General features: G+C 49.0%; 1 protein-coding gene and 1 non-coding gene across 13 annotated transcripts in view; one reads left to right on the top strand and one right to left on the bottom strand.

The window, feature by feature from the left end:
* The first annotated feature begins 1,314 nt into the window (after positions 1 to 1,314).
* The window catches only part of MICAL2 (microtubule associated monooxygenase, calponin and LIM domain containing 2), a 154,981-nt gene continuing 139,731 nt past the window's right edge, over positions 1,315 to 16,564 (top strand). For all 12 annotated transcript variants that reach the window (XM_040258362.1, XM_040258364.1, XM_040258361.1 and 9 more), the window contains exon 1: positions 1,315 to 1,500. The gene's annotated coding sequence lies outside the window, so the exon portion shown is untranslated. The remainder of the gene's footprint in view (positions 1,501 to 16,564) is intronic.
* Positions 14,152 to 14,224, bottom strand: TRNAA-CGC. The gene has a single exon. It is a non-coding gene; the product is annotated as a tRNA-Ala (tRNA).

Genomic DNA, 16,564 nt, shown 5'->3' with positions numbered 1-16,564 from the left:
TTATGGCAGAAAGAAAGAAGAATTAAAGAGTCTCTTGATGAAAGTGAAAGAGGAGAGTGAAACAGTTGGCTTAAAACTCAACCTTCAGAAAACTAAGATCATGGCATCTGGTCCCATCACTTCATGGCAAATAGATGGGGAAACAATGGAAACAGTGACAAATTTTATTTTGGGGGGCTCCAAAATAACTGCTGGTGACTGTAGCCATGAAATTAAAAGATGTTTGCTCCCTGGAAGAAAAGCTATGACTAACCTAGACAGCATATTAAAAAGCAGAGACATTATTTTGCTGACAAAGGTCTGTCTAGTCAAAGCTATGGTTTTTCCAGTAGTTAAGTATGGATGTGAGAGTTGGACTATAAAGAAAGCTGAGTGCCAAAGAATTGATGCTTTTGAACTGTGGTGTTGTAGAAGATTCTTGAGAGTCCCTTGGACTGCAAGGAGATCCAACCAGTCCATCCTAAAGGAAATCAGTCCTGAATATTCATTGGAAGGACTGATGTTGAAGCTGAAACTCCAATACTTTGGCCACCTGATGCAAAGAACTGACTCATTGGAAAAGACACTGATGCTGGGAAAGATTGAAGGAGGGAGGAGAAGGGGACAACAGAGGATGAGATGGTTGGATGGCATCACCAACTCAATGGACATGAGTTTGAGTTAACTCCAGGAGTTGTGGTTGGACAGGGAGGCCTGGCGTGCTGCAGTCCATGGGGTCGCAAAGAGTTGTACACGACTGAGCAACTGAACTGAACTGAACAGGTGATATGCACTGCTGCCTCTTTCCACCAATTTTATTCTAAGGCCAGTCCAGGTGAAGGGAAGGGCCTATCCGCTATCAGCGGTTTGCTGAAGCCCAGAGTGGTCAAGAAGCAAAGCAAGAAGGAAGGGCCATGGCCGGTACTAGAAGTGGTATGCCGCTCCTCCAAGTCCAAAAGGGGACACAGAGGGTTGCTTTCCAGCTTCTTAGGTCAAGGAGCTTGAAGCCCAGCCCTTGCCTCTCTCTTGACATTTGGATACCCACACCGGGGTTTTCATCTAGCAGCACCACCATGCCTTGTCCCCATCGGCCCTCTGCTGGTCTCAGAATTGCACTGATCTCGGTGGGAGCGCCGGGCTGCTCCCTACTCTAGGGCCGGGCTACAGCCCACGTGCGCCCGCGGCTGCCGCGGTGACAGCTGGCCCCCCAGGGGCGGGGCGGGTAGAGAGCGGGGGTGGGGGTGGGCTCCGCGCCGCGCCGCCATTGGCTACGGGCCTCCACCTGGGGGCGGGGCTGCGCCGCCGGTGGCCCTGTCATTGGTCTCGCCGCAGATGGGGGCGTCTCCCGGTCCTGTCCGCCGCAAGGCGCAGAACCGCAGGCGCTCGCCGGGCTAAGCCTGCGCGGGGCCGCCTAGCTAGCTCACAGTTCGGCAGGCGGCCTCCGGGTCCTGACCACTGCGCCCGCGGCCCTGGGCGAGAATAGAGGCTAGACTCGAGGTTCGGCGGCCGGCGCCGCTCTCGGTAAGGAGGTAGGGGGAACGGGAGGGAAGGGGAGAGCGGGGTTCCAGGAAGAGCGGGCGGGGACCTTGGTAGCTGAGCCTGGACTCTGCGCCCTAGCTGGCGCCGGGGAGGGTCAGGTGCGGCGGCAGCATCTCCCGCCTCAGACCCTCCCCGCGGGGAGCCCAGAGAGCAGGTGGCGCTGCCCAGGGAGGCCGGTGTACCCCCAGAGCTCTCTGAATCCATTAGAACGCAGTACCACGGACGACCTCTTACTCCGCCCCACAACATCCAAATTCTTCAATTCTAAGCCTAGAAAATACCCAAACGTCGACATGAAGTGGGAGCGACGCGCCAGCAGTACCGCCTGCCACTGGGGTAGATCAACCCCAAACTTATCTTCCCACGATTTGGGCACCTAGCCTGTCACGTTCTTTCCCGGCGTTTCGCTGGGCGCACCCCACACCCCAGCCGGGTTCCCCTCCCTCCTTAACAACAGGAAGTTAAGTTGGGCCAAATGTCGGTGGCCTGGCCGCCTGCGGGCTGGGACTGGGTCTGGGACGGTGGCCCGAGGGGCCATGGAGCTGTCTTTTTCTGAACCTCGCTCCTCCAGCAGCACGCACTCACCCCAGGCATCGGAGCACCCACGCCGGGCTTGCCCGTGCGGACTGGCCCTGGGTAAAAGTGCCCGCTGACTTGACTTCCAGGCCGGGGCAGGTGGGGTTAATTTATCCTAGGCCAGCCTTTCGGCAGAACTGGGAACAGCCTTTGCTGGATGGGGAGGAGACGTGTTGAAACCAGAATAAACGTGCGTCTCCTTCCACATTGTTTATTCTTAAGCCAAAGAGCTTTTATTTGGAGGCACATCGGGCCCTACTGGGACCTTAAGCAGTGTGGAGACCTCTTTCTGTCAGTCTTGCCTGCTCAATACAGTCTTGGGTGGTGTCCCTGAAGGATGAAGTCCCAACCAGTTCCCTTCTGGGTGGACTGGTGGGAGAAGAAGTCAGCAACTGGTTGGCCCTGAGATGTTTGCTTGCCTGGGTGCTCTGGGACCAGGGTCCCCTGGGTCTCCAGGCCAGATCTGTTCCTGTCCCTTGCCCAGGGAAAGGGGGCCCAAGGGGGGCTCAGGTCTCCAGGGCAGCCCCACATGATGCTGTGGAAGCTCTCATTGCAGTAAGAACTGGCCTTCAGATAGGGAGAAGATGTTTTATTAAGTGCCTACTGAGTGAGCTAGGCACCGAAGCCTTGGCTTGTGGCACTTTTGTGGCCAATTTCATAGTAATTTAAAACCTCTGAGAGGTTTGCCCTCCTCATTTTAGAGATGGGGAAACAGACTCAGGTAGGGTAAGTGCCAAAGGTCACATAGAAAGTGGCATAGCCAGGATTTGAAACAGACTGCCAAAGCTCAGGTCCAGTGCCCTCCCTGCTGGCCCATGGCTGTGAAGAGTGAGTGCGCTGTGTCGTAGGCTCCTGGCCTCTGAAAAGATTCTGTCCAAAGATCCTGAGGGGGCTGCTTCTTATTTATTTATTTATTTATTTATTTTGATGTGGGCCATTTTTAAAGTCATTATTGAATTTGTTACAATATTGCTTTTGTTTTGTTTTATTTGGGGGGGCTACAAGGCATGTGAGATCTTAGCCCCCCAACCAGGGATCAGACCCACACACCCTGCCTTGGAAAGCGAAGTCTTAACCACTGGACTGCCAGGGAAGTCCCCTGGGTGCTTTCTTTTTTTTAAGCAGAGCACTTGAACTGACCCAGGTTAGCCAAGTTGTTCAACCTGCAGACGCCTTGCCCACCCTGTCCTTCAAGGGTGATGGCAAGTGTTGGTCATGTTGGGAGGGGGAGGGGTTGATTGTTGGAGTCTGGGTGGTATTTGAGGGGGAAGGCTGCCTCTGCCACTGTTGACCTAAACCTACCTCTGAGAGCTGACTTCTGTAATGATTTAGAGGGACTGTTATTTGCAGTAATCTCTACTTTAGGACCTATTCTAATTTTATTTTATTTTTTATTTATTTTTTTTTTAGGAGGGAGGGCAGATGTTGAGGTATACTAGCTGTGATTGTAAGGTGACTGAGATCCACAGTTGGAGTTTATGTTTATAAAAAATGAAATCACTGCCTCTTTCCTACTTCAGGCCCAGGGCTGGCTTTCTGCTCATCCTTCTCTTCTGAAAGAAAATTGTGATTTAGCCTAATACCAATTAGTTACACCTTAGTATAAATCAGCTTATGAACTAAGGCTGGGTGTGGTTTGGTCATTGGAAGCCTATTCCCAGGAACTTTAAGCAGCACAGGAGCACTGAGTAATCCCTCTCTGCCTGTGATTGAGATCTGTCTCTCTTTTCTCCACCCACGTCCACACCCATCTGGGTGTGCCTCCCAGTCCTGGGCCCTGTTCCTTTCACTCCCTACTACTGACGGGTAGAGGTCCTGCCTTCCTGGGGAGAGCCTTGTCTCTGCCAAGAGGAGTGGGGTTAGGTGCAAGAAGATGTGTGTTGAACATTGTCAATCTTTGAGGTCTTTCCAGGGATAGAGCGTCTCTGTTGTTTAAAGAACCAGAAAAGGGAACACTGTATATCATGCTGGATTTTTCATTCTTTATAATCATTTGATCTTCACAGTAGCCCTCTGAAGTATGTAAGATTATTCCCATTTTACAGATGAGGAAACTGAGGTTCAGGGACTTACCTCCAATTACAAGCCTAGTGAGTGACCAAACTAGGACTCTGTTCTCCATCTGCATGAATGAGGTCTGCATGGTGAATTCAGCACTGAGAGAAACAGGAAAAAACTGTGGCCATCCTCTGAACTTTGGAGGCTTGGTGTGTGCAGCCCTCTGTTGTGCTTATGATTCCCTAGCTTATGTTGTAGTTTTCTGTACATTTCTTTCCACCCCACTATGAAATGGCATTTAAAACGCTCATAAACATGGCATATTTATGGAGGTCCAGTGGTTAGGACTGGGCACTTCACTGCAAGGGCCTGAGTTCTATCCCTGGTCGGAAAGCTAAGATCCCACAAACTGCACAGTGTAGTCCCCACCCCACCCCCAATCATTAACATTTTCAGGCACAAAAATAGAATAGTATAATGAACCCCAAATACTCATTATCCAGCTTCAGCAACCAAGATCATGCCAGGCTGGCTTCATCTCTCTCTTTCTCTTTTTTTCTTCCCTATTTTAAAAAGCAGGTTCTTTCATGACCACATCACTATTATTGCATGTAGCAGAATCAACAGTAACTCTTTGGTCTCGTCTGTATATATTCAGATGAAGTGACCTTCATCATGAGTTTGTTCAAACCACGATCCAAACAAAGTCTGTGTGGTGCATTTGGTTGTTAGTCCTTTTACGCCTACTTTAGTCTGGAGCACCACCCCCTCTGCGGCACTTCTGCTTTTATCCAGCCGTTAGTCTCCGTTTTTAAATCTCCCACTGGACAGCGAACCCTTTGATGCTGAGTCTGCTTTTGTGCTCTGTTGGATCCCCAGTGCTGCCTCTGGGATGGGACAGGGGCGTGGTGAGCATCTGCCCAGTGATGTTGTAGCCACTCAGGAAATGCATATTGAATGAATGAATCCTGTGGTGGGTTTGTGTGACGGCCCGTGCATGTGTTTAGCTAAGAGGTTTTTTTTTTTTTTTAAAAAAAGATGACTTGCTCGAGTGTGGATATTTGCTCTGCAAGCATCAGCCTGTAAACATCCTGAAACAATAGGAGAACTATTTGCCGTGCTCTCTGGCGCTCTGGTTTGCAGTGTGGGGAGCCCAGGCAGCTGCCGAGGTGCCCTGATCAGCAGCTGGCCTCCCCAGATCACATGTGGGGCTGATAGGGACTGAGGTCATTTCTGTCCAAGCTCTGAATACTGACTTATGCAGCCACAGGCATTACCACATTAGGAGTCAGGCATTTGGCCTTGGGCTGCCCAGAGAATGCTGTCCACCTCTCTCTGGGCAGTGCAAGATTCTTGCCTTGTGCCTTTGGGAGCCTTCTTTATCTGGCCTCATACCTGGGCACGGTGTGGGCTCTTCTCAAATCATTATCCATCTGCAACTGACAGACCGTGACAGAAAACATACACTTATAACCTTTCAGTGTCTGGCCTGAATTTATGGTGAAGAGATAGTATCATCATCGGCACTTTGTCCTAATGAAGGAGACCAGAGGCTCAGCGAGAAGGATGAGGTGTGTTCCCTCCCCAGATAACATGCTTCACACCTGGATTCATTGTCAGATCTCTCCAAGGTTCTGGGCTCTCTGATAGCCATCTTCTGACCCACCCAGCAAAGACCCTTCTCTGCAAATAGCCCCTAAATGAGGAGGCCTTTTTCTTTTCCTCCTCTTCCTCCTTAAACATAAACAGGACTTTCCACTAGCCATTAAGTATAAGAGAATGTTGTTTTTCTCTCTGTATGGTGGAGATGGAGTTAATTTTTTCCTATATATTATATTTCTCAGCTTTTTTCTAAAATTTTTATACTAAAATGTTTTATTGTTCTAATGGAAAATCAAAATATTTGGGGATATTTTTCCTCTTAAAAAAGAGAACTTCCTTCAACTGATTTGTGTAGGTAAACAAGATTATACATGCATTCTGTCCAGTTTTATGTGTGGATAGGTTCCTATACCCATTGGGATTTTGATATTTGCCTATTTTATTTTTTGACATTATTTTAAAGAATTTATCTGTGTTTTTATTTACATTTTTTAATGTTTGGCCCCACCACATAATTTGCAGGATCTTAGTTCCTCAACCAGAGATGGAACCCAGAATACAGTGAAAGTGCCAACCACCAGGGAATTCCCATACCTAAGACAGCTGGAGCTGTGGAGGCAGGAAGCTGCAGAATCCATGCAGCCTGACCGTCTTTCCCATTGTACCACCTCACTTTCTTTCATGAGAATTTCATTCTGGTTTCCTCAGAATGAAATCGTTCTCATGGTAGGCTCTTGATTTTGATTTTTTTAATTCAGGGAGTTGGCAATATCAAAGGAAGACAGAATAACATAGTGGGTTAAGAAAAAGGCAGGGCAAAGCTTCAGGCTCAGACGGCCTGTCTCATCCCCTTGGGAAAGTGCCTGATGGCCAGATGCCCCACTCACCTCACTTCAGGGGGCCCTGACCCCTCCCTCCACCATTTTCTGTTTTTCTCCCTGCCACCTCCTCGGAGGTAGAAAGCACAGCTGCTCTGCACTGATAAGGCTCCTCCTTCTCAAGCCCTGATCATCTGGTCTCTGAACTCAGAGTTAGTGGGGGTGACAGGGACATGGGCCTTCTAGTCACAAACAAACCTTCATCTCAGGGCTGGGTCACAGTGGAGTGTGATTTTTGAGATGCTTCCCTTTTCTGCCAGCTGTTGAAAAAATGTCCATCCCTGTGTCCCAGAGGAAGAGCTGTTTGTGAATACCAGGTATGTTGGTTGTTGTTTAGTCACTAAGTCGTGTCTGACTCTTTTGAGACCCCATGGACTGTAGCCTGCCAGGCTCCTCTGTCCGGGGGTTTCGCAGGCAAGGATACTGAAGTTGGTTGCCATTTCCTTCTCCAGGGGTTCTTCCCAACCCAGGGATCGAACCCACATCTCCTGCATTGCAGGTGGATTCTTTACCACTGAGCCACTGGGGAAGTCTGGTACTAGGTATTGTATTGTTTCTTAAATGCAATTGCTCTAAATATTACTACAGTTTATCTAGAAAAACCTGTGTGTCTCCCTGGTGGCTGGCAATGAGTTGTGTGTGTTTGTGTGTGGATGGTGCGGTGTTTGTAGGGTTGGGATTTTTGTGTGTTCTGTACTTGCGCTGGTGTTTCTCTCCCCTGAGAGTCAGCGCAATCTCCCTGTCCCTCCCCACCTGAACCCCCCTTCTCCTGGAGGTGCCCAGAGACCTTGCTGCTTTTGTATTCCTTCCAAGGCTCGGTCAGCTTTCTCTTTGGGGAATACAGAGATCAAGGCAGGGACTTGTTTCCTGCTGGTTTGGGGCTCAGGTTTTCCCTTTCCCATGCAGCGGAGGATGTCTAGTGCCTATGTCCTTTCTAAAGGCAACAAGGTAGGATAGCGAAGAGTCAGCTGGCGGCCCCTGATCCCTGAGCTGCTGCAACAGCAGGTTTAATGGAACATTTGCAAGCTGGAGCTCCTGACACACCCAGTGCAGAAACCCAACCAGCCCAGAGACAGAGCTGGAGTCTAAGAACATCTCGTCCTTGTGTTAGGATGCGGAAACTACTTCTTGGCTCTGGTGACTCTGAATGGTTGGCTTTGGCTACTGATCTGAGAACTGACTGTATATGGTGAAGAGTTGCAGGATCTCAGGGTTTAACTTGTGCCAGGGCCAGGAGAATGAAGTGTAGGGGAGGATGAAGAAGTGCCAAAGTCACTTGGACGTTCTGATCACCAAGGAAAGCTGCTGCAGGCCTGGTAGAGCTGCTGAACCCTTCTGTTGGACAGCCTCATCTCAGGGGAGCAGCATGGGGGGTTGACGTGCGGCCTGTGGAGTTCATGGCTGCTGTAAAGTTGGAGCGCTGATGACTCCGCATGTCAGGATGGCTGGGGTTTTGCACAGTGGAATAGAAAGACGATAACAGTCAGGAGCTCTCTGCTTGGAGGGGTGAGAAATCCGATAGTGGAAGAAAGGGACAGAATAGAGGATTAAGTAGGGGAGTCAGGGAAGCCTCTCTCCAGACCCTCAAGAAGAGGATACAGTCAATCTGTTTCCTAAGGGGATGTCATGGGGGGCTCATGCAACTAGTTGCGGACTTGGAGACCAAGGGGTTCATGCTCAGAGAGCTTCTGGCCATCTACCTGGGCTTGCAGCAAGTTACTATTGTGAGGGAGGAAAGAAGCTTCTTCTGGATTCCAGGCTTGCTGCAACCAGGGGACCCAGGACTTCCTGCTTGGTCCAGGTCACTATCTCCAGCTTGGGCATGTCTGTTACCTTGTACCTGACATCTTGGGCTCTCTTAAAAATGACTCACCCATGGGAATTCCCTGGTGGTCTAGTGGTTAGGACTCTGCACTTTCATTGCCAAGGGCCTAGGGTCAACCCCTGGTGGGAGAACTAAGAGCCCACAAACTGCATGATGTGGCCAAAAAAAAAAAAAGACTCACCCCTCCCCTACCATGTGCATGGATGATGGTACTCACCCTCCCCCGCCCCATGTATACACACACACACATACCACACAAGTGATGCTACTCACCTCCACACACACATGCATAGATGGTGGTGCTCACCCAGCCTCACTCCCACATACCTGGATGCATGACACTCACCACCCCCCACACAGATGAGGCTATTCACTCCACACACGCATGGGTGCGTGGTAACATGTCCACTCAGTACAAAAATTCAATGAAAAGCAGTCCCCCAGTCCTCAGTTCTCTTCCTCAGTGGCACTAATGTCCCCAGTCTCCTTGACTCCTTCCAGATAGTCTAGGCATATATTTGTGCCTGTTTCCCTCTTCACTCCTCTCTCAGGCTGGAAAACCAAAGGACCCGCGGGGCTGCCGAGACTCAGCAGTTATCTGAATTAGCCAGGCATGGCTCGACTCCTGCCCTTCTACCCTGCTCTGTCGCCTCTCCCATTTAGGACCCTCTTTGGGCTGGATCTGTGGGTGCAGAGAGTCTGGGCACTCAGACACTCAGGGGCACTTTCTGGGTGCAGGTGACGGAGGCACAGACAAACAAATGTGCTAAGACAGACCTGGGCTTGAATCGGAGCCACGTGGCCTTGGGCATCAACGAACCCTAGTGTTTAAAAAAACCCTAGTCTGTAAAAAAAAAAAAAAAAAAAAAAAGGAGGTATCACAGCAAACTCAGGGAATTGATGTAGAAATAAAATATTTGTGAAGTGCCCCACTTAGGTAGGCACTCAGAACTGTCAGTTCTTTTCCACTTGTAAGGAGTGACCCATTTTCAGAATGAATGACACTGGCATGGCATCCTCTGGATGACTTCCTGGAAATTTTCTTGGTGGATCCCTGAGCTTTTATTTCCCTGCAGATGGCAGCTGGTTCTCCATTTTCTGCCAAGTTGGGCTCTCCCCCACCACTTCTTCCTGCTGTGTCCTCCCCAGCCTCTGAACACCACCTCTTCCTCTGTCCTTCCATCCCCTCACCTCTCCCCTACTGTTGGTGAACAGGAGGCAGCAGGCGCCTGGAGAAAGCTCTGGGCTGTTTATGGCTGTTCTCTGGGGGTGTTTATGCTGTAATCTTCTTCAGAAGCTCCAGCAGATGTCTGTTTATTGCTGAAACTTCATCTTTATCTTCAGCATAAGAGAAGAAAGAGGCTATTTTTAAAGAACTTTAATTGGCAGGTCTGCACACCATGGCCTAGATTGCCTCCAAGTTTCATTCTTCATCACGCTCACTCTACCCATTTGAAACCCTTCAGATCCAGGCAGAGAGACCTTATATGTCCTGATTTTAGGGCAGCACTTACATTTGGCAGGCAGTGGTAATCTCTTAAAAAGGTAGGTCAGGGAAGCAAAGGCAATCAGCTGACTGTCTTTCTGGGTTGGGACAAATGGAGTAAGAGAGAGTAGCATTTGTGTGTCCATAGAAACCAACATCTTCCCCCACTTCTGCCCCTTCCTTCTCCCTAGGCTGAGAGGGGCCTGCCTGCTGACTGCTGCCTGCTGATTGGCTGGGAGATCTTTAGCCTTAGCTTTCCCTTTGGACTCAGGTGGGGCTCAAGGTAAGGGGGGAGTGGAAGCAGGTAGTTTCAAAAGATACTGACCTCTCAGGAGGGAGGACAAGTAGAGACTATGAGTCACAGAAACTTGAGATGTCAGATTGGAAGGGACATCTGAGATCATCTAGTTCTCACTCCTGCCACCTTGTTTTTTTTTGTGTTTTTTTTACCTATGGGGAAACTGAGGCTCAGACGCTTCTTGTATTTTGTTTGTTTAATTGAGTTTTTTTAGCTGTACTTTGCAGCATGTGGGATCTTAGTTCCCCAACCAGGGAGGGAAACCACACCTCCTTCAGTGGAATCATGGAGTCTTAACCATTGAACTGTCAGGGAAGTATCAAGGGTTCCTGATACTGAGTGGAGGCTAGAACGGGTGGTTCCTGGCTCAAGGTCACCTAGCCAGGTTGGAGTCTGTTCTCCACCCTCCATTTCTGTCAGGCTGTGAGCCTGTGAGCAGGCTCCGGCAGCATACCTGGATCTGGCCTTCCCTTCTGCAGCACCAAGCTGCAGCTCCCCTTTCTAGCAGGTCTCCTGTGCTTTGAACTGGGGCCTCCTAGGTGGCACTAGTGGTAAAGAAGCTGTCTGCCAATGTAGGAGACACGAGATAAGTGCTCAGTCTTTGGGTAGGGAAGATCCCTTGGAGGAGGGCGTGGCGACCCACTCCAGTATTCTTGCCTGGAGAATCCCATGGACAGAGGAGCCCAGTGGGCTCCAGTCCAATGGGCTAGCAAAGAGTCAGACACGACTGAAACAACTTAGCACCCTGGTAGCACTGGCTTGCACAGTGCTTTGGTGCAACATCTTCCCTTATCAGAACTACTGCCCCCAGAGTTCTGGGGCCTAAAAATCCCACCTTTGTCTTCAGCCTTTGTCTCCAAAGGGCCTTTGTTAAAAATATAGAATTTAGTATACTGTATTGGCTTTTTTCTTTCTGGCTTACTTCACTCTGTATAATAGGCTCCAGTTTCAACATATATATGGAAGTTAGAAAGATGGTAACGATAACCCTGTATGCGAGACAGCAAAAGAGACACAGATGTATAGAACAGTCTTTTGGACTCTGTGGGAGAGGGAGAGGGTGGGATGATTTGGGAGAATGGCACTGAAACATGTATAATATATGAAACGAATCGCCAGTCCAGGTTCGATGCATGATACTGGATGCTTGGGGCTGGTACACTGAGACAACCCAGAGGGATGGTACAGGGAGGGAGGAGGGAGAGGGTTCAGGATGGGGAACATGTGTACACCTGTGGCAGATTCATGTTGATGTATGGCAAAACCAATACAATATTGTAAAGTAATTAACCTCCAATTAAAATAAATAAATTTATATTAAAAAATATATAGAATTTAACTGGGCAGGATATTATGTTGATTAGTTTATCTCCAATTAACTGTCAGCTGAGAGCTAAACCTTGAGAGAATGGGGAATGAGTCAGCTAGAAGTAGGTGGAGGAGGGAATCAGGAAGGACTGTAAATAGGGTGCTGTCTGGGATGGCATGGAGCATGGTGACCTACACTCCTTAGAGCTTGGTGTTCAGCTGCCACGCCGAGGGGTACGTGCTGAATGACAGAAGCAGAACTTTCATCTAACGTGGAGGAAGGTGCCTTAGACAAGCCCATAGATGCCCACACATCAAGATAAGAGTTTGGAATGTTGCATTAGACAGTCACAGTGTGAGGGAGTCAGGGGAGACCTCCTGGAGGAGGGGGCAGTTGGTCATTGAGATGGGCCTTGAAAGATAGGATTTCCATAGGCAGAGATGGGGAGAGGTAGAGCACAAAGAGATGTGGAAACATAAGGGTGTGTTCAGGATGTCACGTGGTAGAAATGTGGGGGCTGCCTGGGAGAACTGTGGAAGCTGAGGCTGGAATCAGGCTAGCCTTGGGTACTGGTGAAAGGGGTGAGTATGGCCCTAACCCTGCAGGCAGTGGGAACCATTGGAGAGGGATGGTCAGAGTGCTCCTTTAGGCAGATCAGGTTGTGCAAGATAAGCTCATGTGAGAATCAGAGGTGGGGAATCTGTTAGGAGGTCTGCGCTGCCCTCCGTGTGCTGGACAGGTGCTCTGACCAAAAGGCAGTGGGGGATGGGGAACAGAAGGGTCGAGGGGTGCTTAAGGCTGGGCCCGACTAAGGCCTTGTCTGTGCTTTTGCCTCACCGTCTTCTGTGTGAAGGGGGTCAGTACGGGCAACCCCCATCTTTCAGTTGATCAGGAAGGCAGCCCATTTGGAATGCCTCAGTTAGGGTCTTAGAATATGGGACATCTATCACTTTCTGTGCCCCCAGTGTGCCTGTTCTGTGCTTCGGTGGCTCTATCTGCTGTAGAACAGTAGTAATTGCCCTTACTTTTCACCACCTCACTACAGGAGGTCTCCTCCCTCAGGGTCAGCCTGAGGGGGATACATAGAGGAGTCATGGGTGCTGAACCCCTGGAAGTGGGTACCCATGGGTTAAGAGAAGGTGTTATGTGCCTGCACACGGCTAAGGCAGCAAAGCTGCACTGGGCGAGGACCTCCATGCTCCCCTCCTCCTTCACTGGAACCCTTTCTACAGACGTCACCTGCTCACGGCGCACTGTGCGTCATCATCCGAAATGACTTGATTCTCCCCTTCTATGGTCTCATAAGCCCCTGACTATCCCCTTCAGGTGGGTGCTGCTCTGGTATCTGGTGCCCACTTTGAGTTGATCTCCCCAGTGGAGGAGGAAGCCTGGGCCTGCTGGCCGGCCGGCCTGGAACTGGACTGGATGTCTCCAGGCAACTGGAACACATAGGGCGGGGAGTTGGCTGACTCTCCCGCCCTCTGGACACCCTGGCCCTGGGAGGGGGCAAAAGCTGAGCTCAGCTTCTGTCCGCTCCAGTGTTAACCTGGCAGGTGGGAGGCATGGCAACCTGGTATGCTTACAGCTTTGACATTTGAGCAAGCTGCTGGCACCTGTTCTCTGCCATAGACGTCTCAGAAACACCCTTGCTTTATGTGTTGGGATAAATTTCTTCAGCAGCGAGCAAATGGCATGAGTTTTGTGCTTGTGGGAGCTTCTGATAGAGGGTGGGGATGGAACGCTGAGACAGCTTTCCTCTTTCTTTGTTCTCCTAGCATCTGTGCTGCCAATATGAGGCCACGTTGGTTCATTCATTGATTGCTCAGCTGAGCACTCCATTCATGCTGCCAGTCAAAACTTTTGGAGGTCCCTCTATTTGAAGCATGTTGTCACAGACTGACCATGGCTTTCAGAGTGGCAGTAACACCTTGGTAAAGCCACTGACTTTCTCTGAGTGTCAGGTTTCTCTTCTGTAAGATGGTGACAGTGCTTGTCTCGCAGGGGGCTGTGAGGATTAACTGGGGCAGGGTATGTAGCAAACCTGTCACGCGCCTGGCACAGAGCAGGCATGTAGGCGGCCCCCGGCAGGCCCAGCGGAGCCAGCTATCACTGAGAACACAGTTGCAGGCCATGCTCCCCTCTGCTTCAGACCCCCTTTCAGTGCTGTTTCCTAAATGGCTTTTATCTTTAAGTGGTGACTTTTTAAGAGGATAACTGAGCTAAGCATGTAGGTGGGTAACAAAGAAAGATGGGTTGCCTTTCTCTTTGTGGTGAGTTTTCTCAGTCAGGCCTTGGGACCATAGGGCTGTCACATGGTTGCCTGGTTTCCCCAGTGTGGTCCAGCCTGGCTTTCCAGCCTGTGAGGTGACCCATTCCATCTCTGGACAGCACCTCCTATACCCCCTGCTGGCTCCCTATAGCTTCTGGCATCTGGGCCTAGTTCTTCCTCCTTGGAATCATAGAGAAGGATATTCTAGTCTCTCTTCCACTTGAAAGCTCTTAAAATATTTTTTTTTTCAATATTGATTTGGCTGTATCAGGTCTTCATTGCGGCTAGAGGATTTTTTTTTTCCAGTTGTGGCATGTGCAATCTTTTTTTAGTTGTTGCACACAGAATCTTTAGTGGCACATGAACGCTTGGTTGCAGCATGTGGGATCTAGTTTCCTGACCAGGGATTGAACCTGGGCCCCCTGCATTGCGATTGCAGAGTCTTAGCCATTGGACCATCAAGAAAGTCCCCAGACACTGTCTTTTAAATCAAATCTGTGATATTGTTGATTGTAAGATATACCGTTCTCTTATGAACCTGCAAGAAATAGAAAGTAGTTCCAGTTAAACTGAAGAAAAATACTTTGTTATTACTTAAAATGTTTCTTAGATTTTAGATATAAGCTTTTTGTCCATATCACTCTTGCATCCACATAAAAAGGAAAAGAAATTAGTTACAGCATTTTGAAAACGTCACTTTTGGAATCCAAATCTCTCAAATCACTTTTTGACTCAGAGTTATCAATATGTTTGTTTGTTTGTTTGTTTTGACATATTATATTCTGGTGAAGTGGTGATGTATTTCTTAATCTCTATTGTCTTTGGAATTCTTTTTTCTAGGACTCACATTTCTTCCTCAAATGGTCCTTGAATGTTCTGGCTCTTGAAGTGTTGAGGGTTGCAGTTGTCCAGACATGTCACGGGGAATAATAGTCAAATTTCCATATGATAGTGGCAATGAGGCAATGGCAACTATGCCACAGCTGCACTCTGGCCTAGGGTATTAGATGCTAGGGTATTATAAGATAATTCTGCTTTCAGACATTCTGTAACTGAAAAAAATACACATCTCCTAATAAGTAAAATATGATACTTAAAGACAGCCCTCTTGTCCTCTCCTGAGTTTTCTTCCAGATTTACAACCCTTGATGTGGGTTCAGGTGTTTTCCTGTGGTTCCTCTCTGAACAAACTCCATTTTTGTCTGTATCCTTCTAAAACAGTGAGGCAAGTGCCCAGACCATCTATCATATTCATGGTGTGGTGTGACCACAGCAGAGGAAGGCAGGTATCCCCTCCCTAATTCAGGCCATTCTATTTCTTTTAATGCAGCCCAAGATTGCATCAGTTTTTCTGACAACTACTTTACGTTTCTGACTCATTGACAATACTCCTGACAAAATCTTTTCTTTTTTTGGCTGTACCACACAACTTACGGAATCTTAATTCCCTAACCCAGAATCGAACCTGTACCCACTGCATAGTCCTAATCACTGGACCGCCATGGAATTCTCCTGATCAGATCTTTTTAACATGAGGTGTTGCTAAACTGCTTCTCCCCTGTCCTTAACATGTTCTTTAGAATTTAAGTGCAAGCCTCCTCCAATCTGATTCAGAACAAGCATTTCTTTAAATTTCAGTGTGTTAAATTCTGTGCAACCCTTTCTCTTGAGCTCTTTCAGGATCCTGTTTAATGTGCTGTCCAAGTTGCCAGTAAAATGCTTATTAGCAGAGAACCCTCTGCTAGAGTCCTCCCCTCCTGACATGATCTTTTATCGGCTTGCTTGGGGACCCCTGCCTCTCTGCCTTTGCTTTCTTGACCTCTAACCAGATGCCTTTTTGAATCTAGTTATGCCAAATCTATCATAATTCTCCACCAACTGTCAAGAATCCTATCCCAGAAAGGCATGGACACTCCTTGACATCACATGCCCTCAGTTCCCAGAGGGCTCTGGGACTGCTTTCGGGTGTCCCCAGAGTGCCCCCACAGATGCAGTTCAGTGGTCTCACCTGCCAGAGTTTCCAATGCTCCAGGCCAACCAGGGGGGTGGATGGCATTGAAATTATCTAAATATCCTTTCCTAAAACTCCAGGCTTCCCCCACCCCCTACCCTTTCTCATCTCAGTGTTGGATCTTGACGTGTCAGTCTAAGGATAGCTCTCTTCAACAGGGGCCATTGTGTGCCCAGAGTCGGAGCCAAAGTCCTGTTTCCCAGGGTCCCTTGATACCTCTGGACCTCTTGGCTCAAGATGACCACCAGCCCTTCCTGTGGTCTGGGCGTGTTGTGCAGTCTCAGCTTGTCTCACTGTCCTCCTCTGGTTCATGGTCTGGGAGGAGGCTGTCTCAGGGGATTCTTTTGTTTCATATCCTTCTCCCAGTGATGGGACCTGTGCTTTTCAACAACTCACCTTGTCAAGGTTCCAGGTGGGAGCACATGGCTCTATTCTCTCACACTCACATGCCAGCACCGTGTGAAGGTTCTGTAAACACTAACTCACTTCATTCCTTTTTTTGAAAAAAATGTATTTATTTTATTTTTGGCTGTTCTGAGTCTTTGTTGCTGCATATGGGCTTTTCCTAGTTGTGGCCAGTGGGTGGGGGGTGCACTTCGTTGCGGTGTGCGGGCTTCTCATTGCGATAGCTTCTCATTGCGATAGCTTCTCTTGCTCTGGAGCACATGCTCTAGGGGGCACAGGTTTCAGTAGTTGCAGGGCACCCATGGGCTCAGTAGTTGCAGCTCTGGGGCTCTAGAGCACAGGCTCAGTAGTTGCAGCTCCTGGGCTCTAGAGCACAGGCTCAGTAGTTG

The sequence above is a fragment of the Oryx dammah genome, unplaced genomic scaffold, assembly GCF_014754425.2.
Source record: "Oryx dammah isolate SB20612 unplaced genomic scaffold, SCBI_Odam_1.1 HiC_scaffold_17, whole genome shotgun sequence".
In the NCBI taxonomy this organism is placed as follows: Eukaryota; Metazoa; Chordata; class Mammalia; order Artiodactyla; family Bovidae; genus Oryx; species Oryx dammah.
This window is presented reverse-complemented; position numbering and strand designations above follow the sequence as displayed.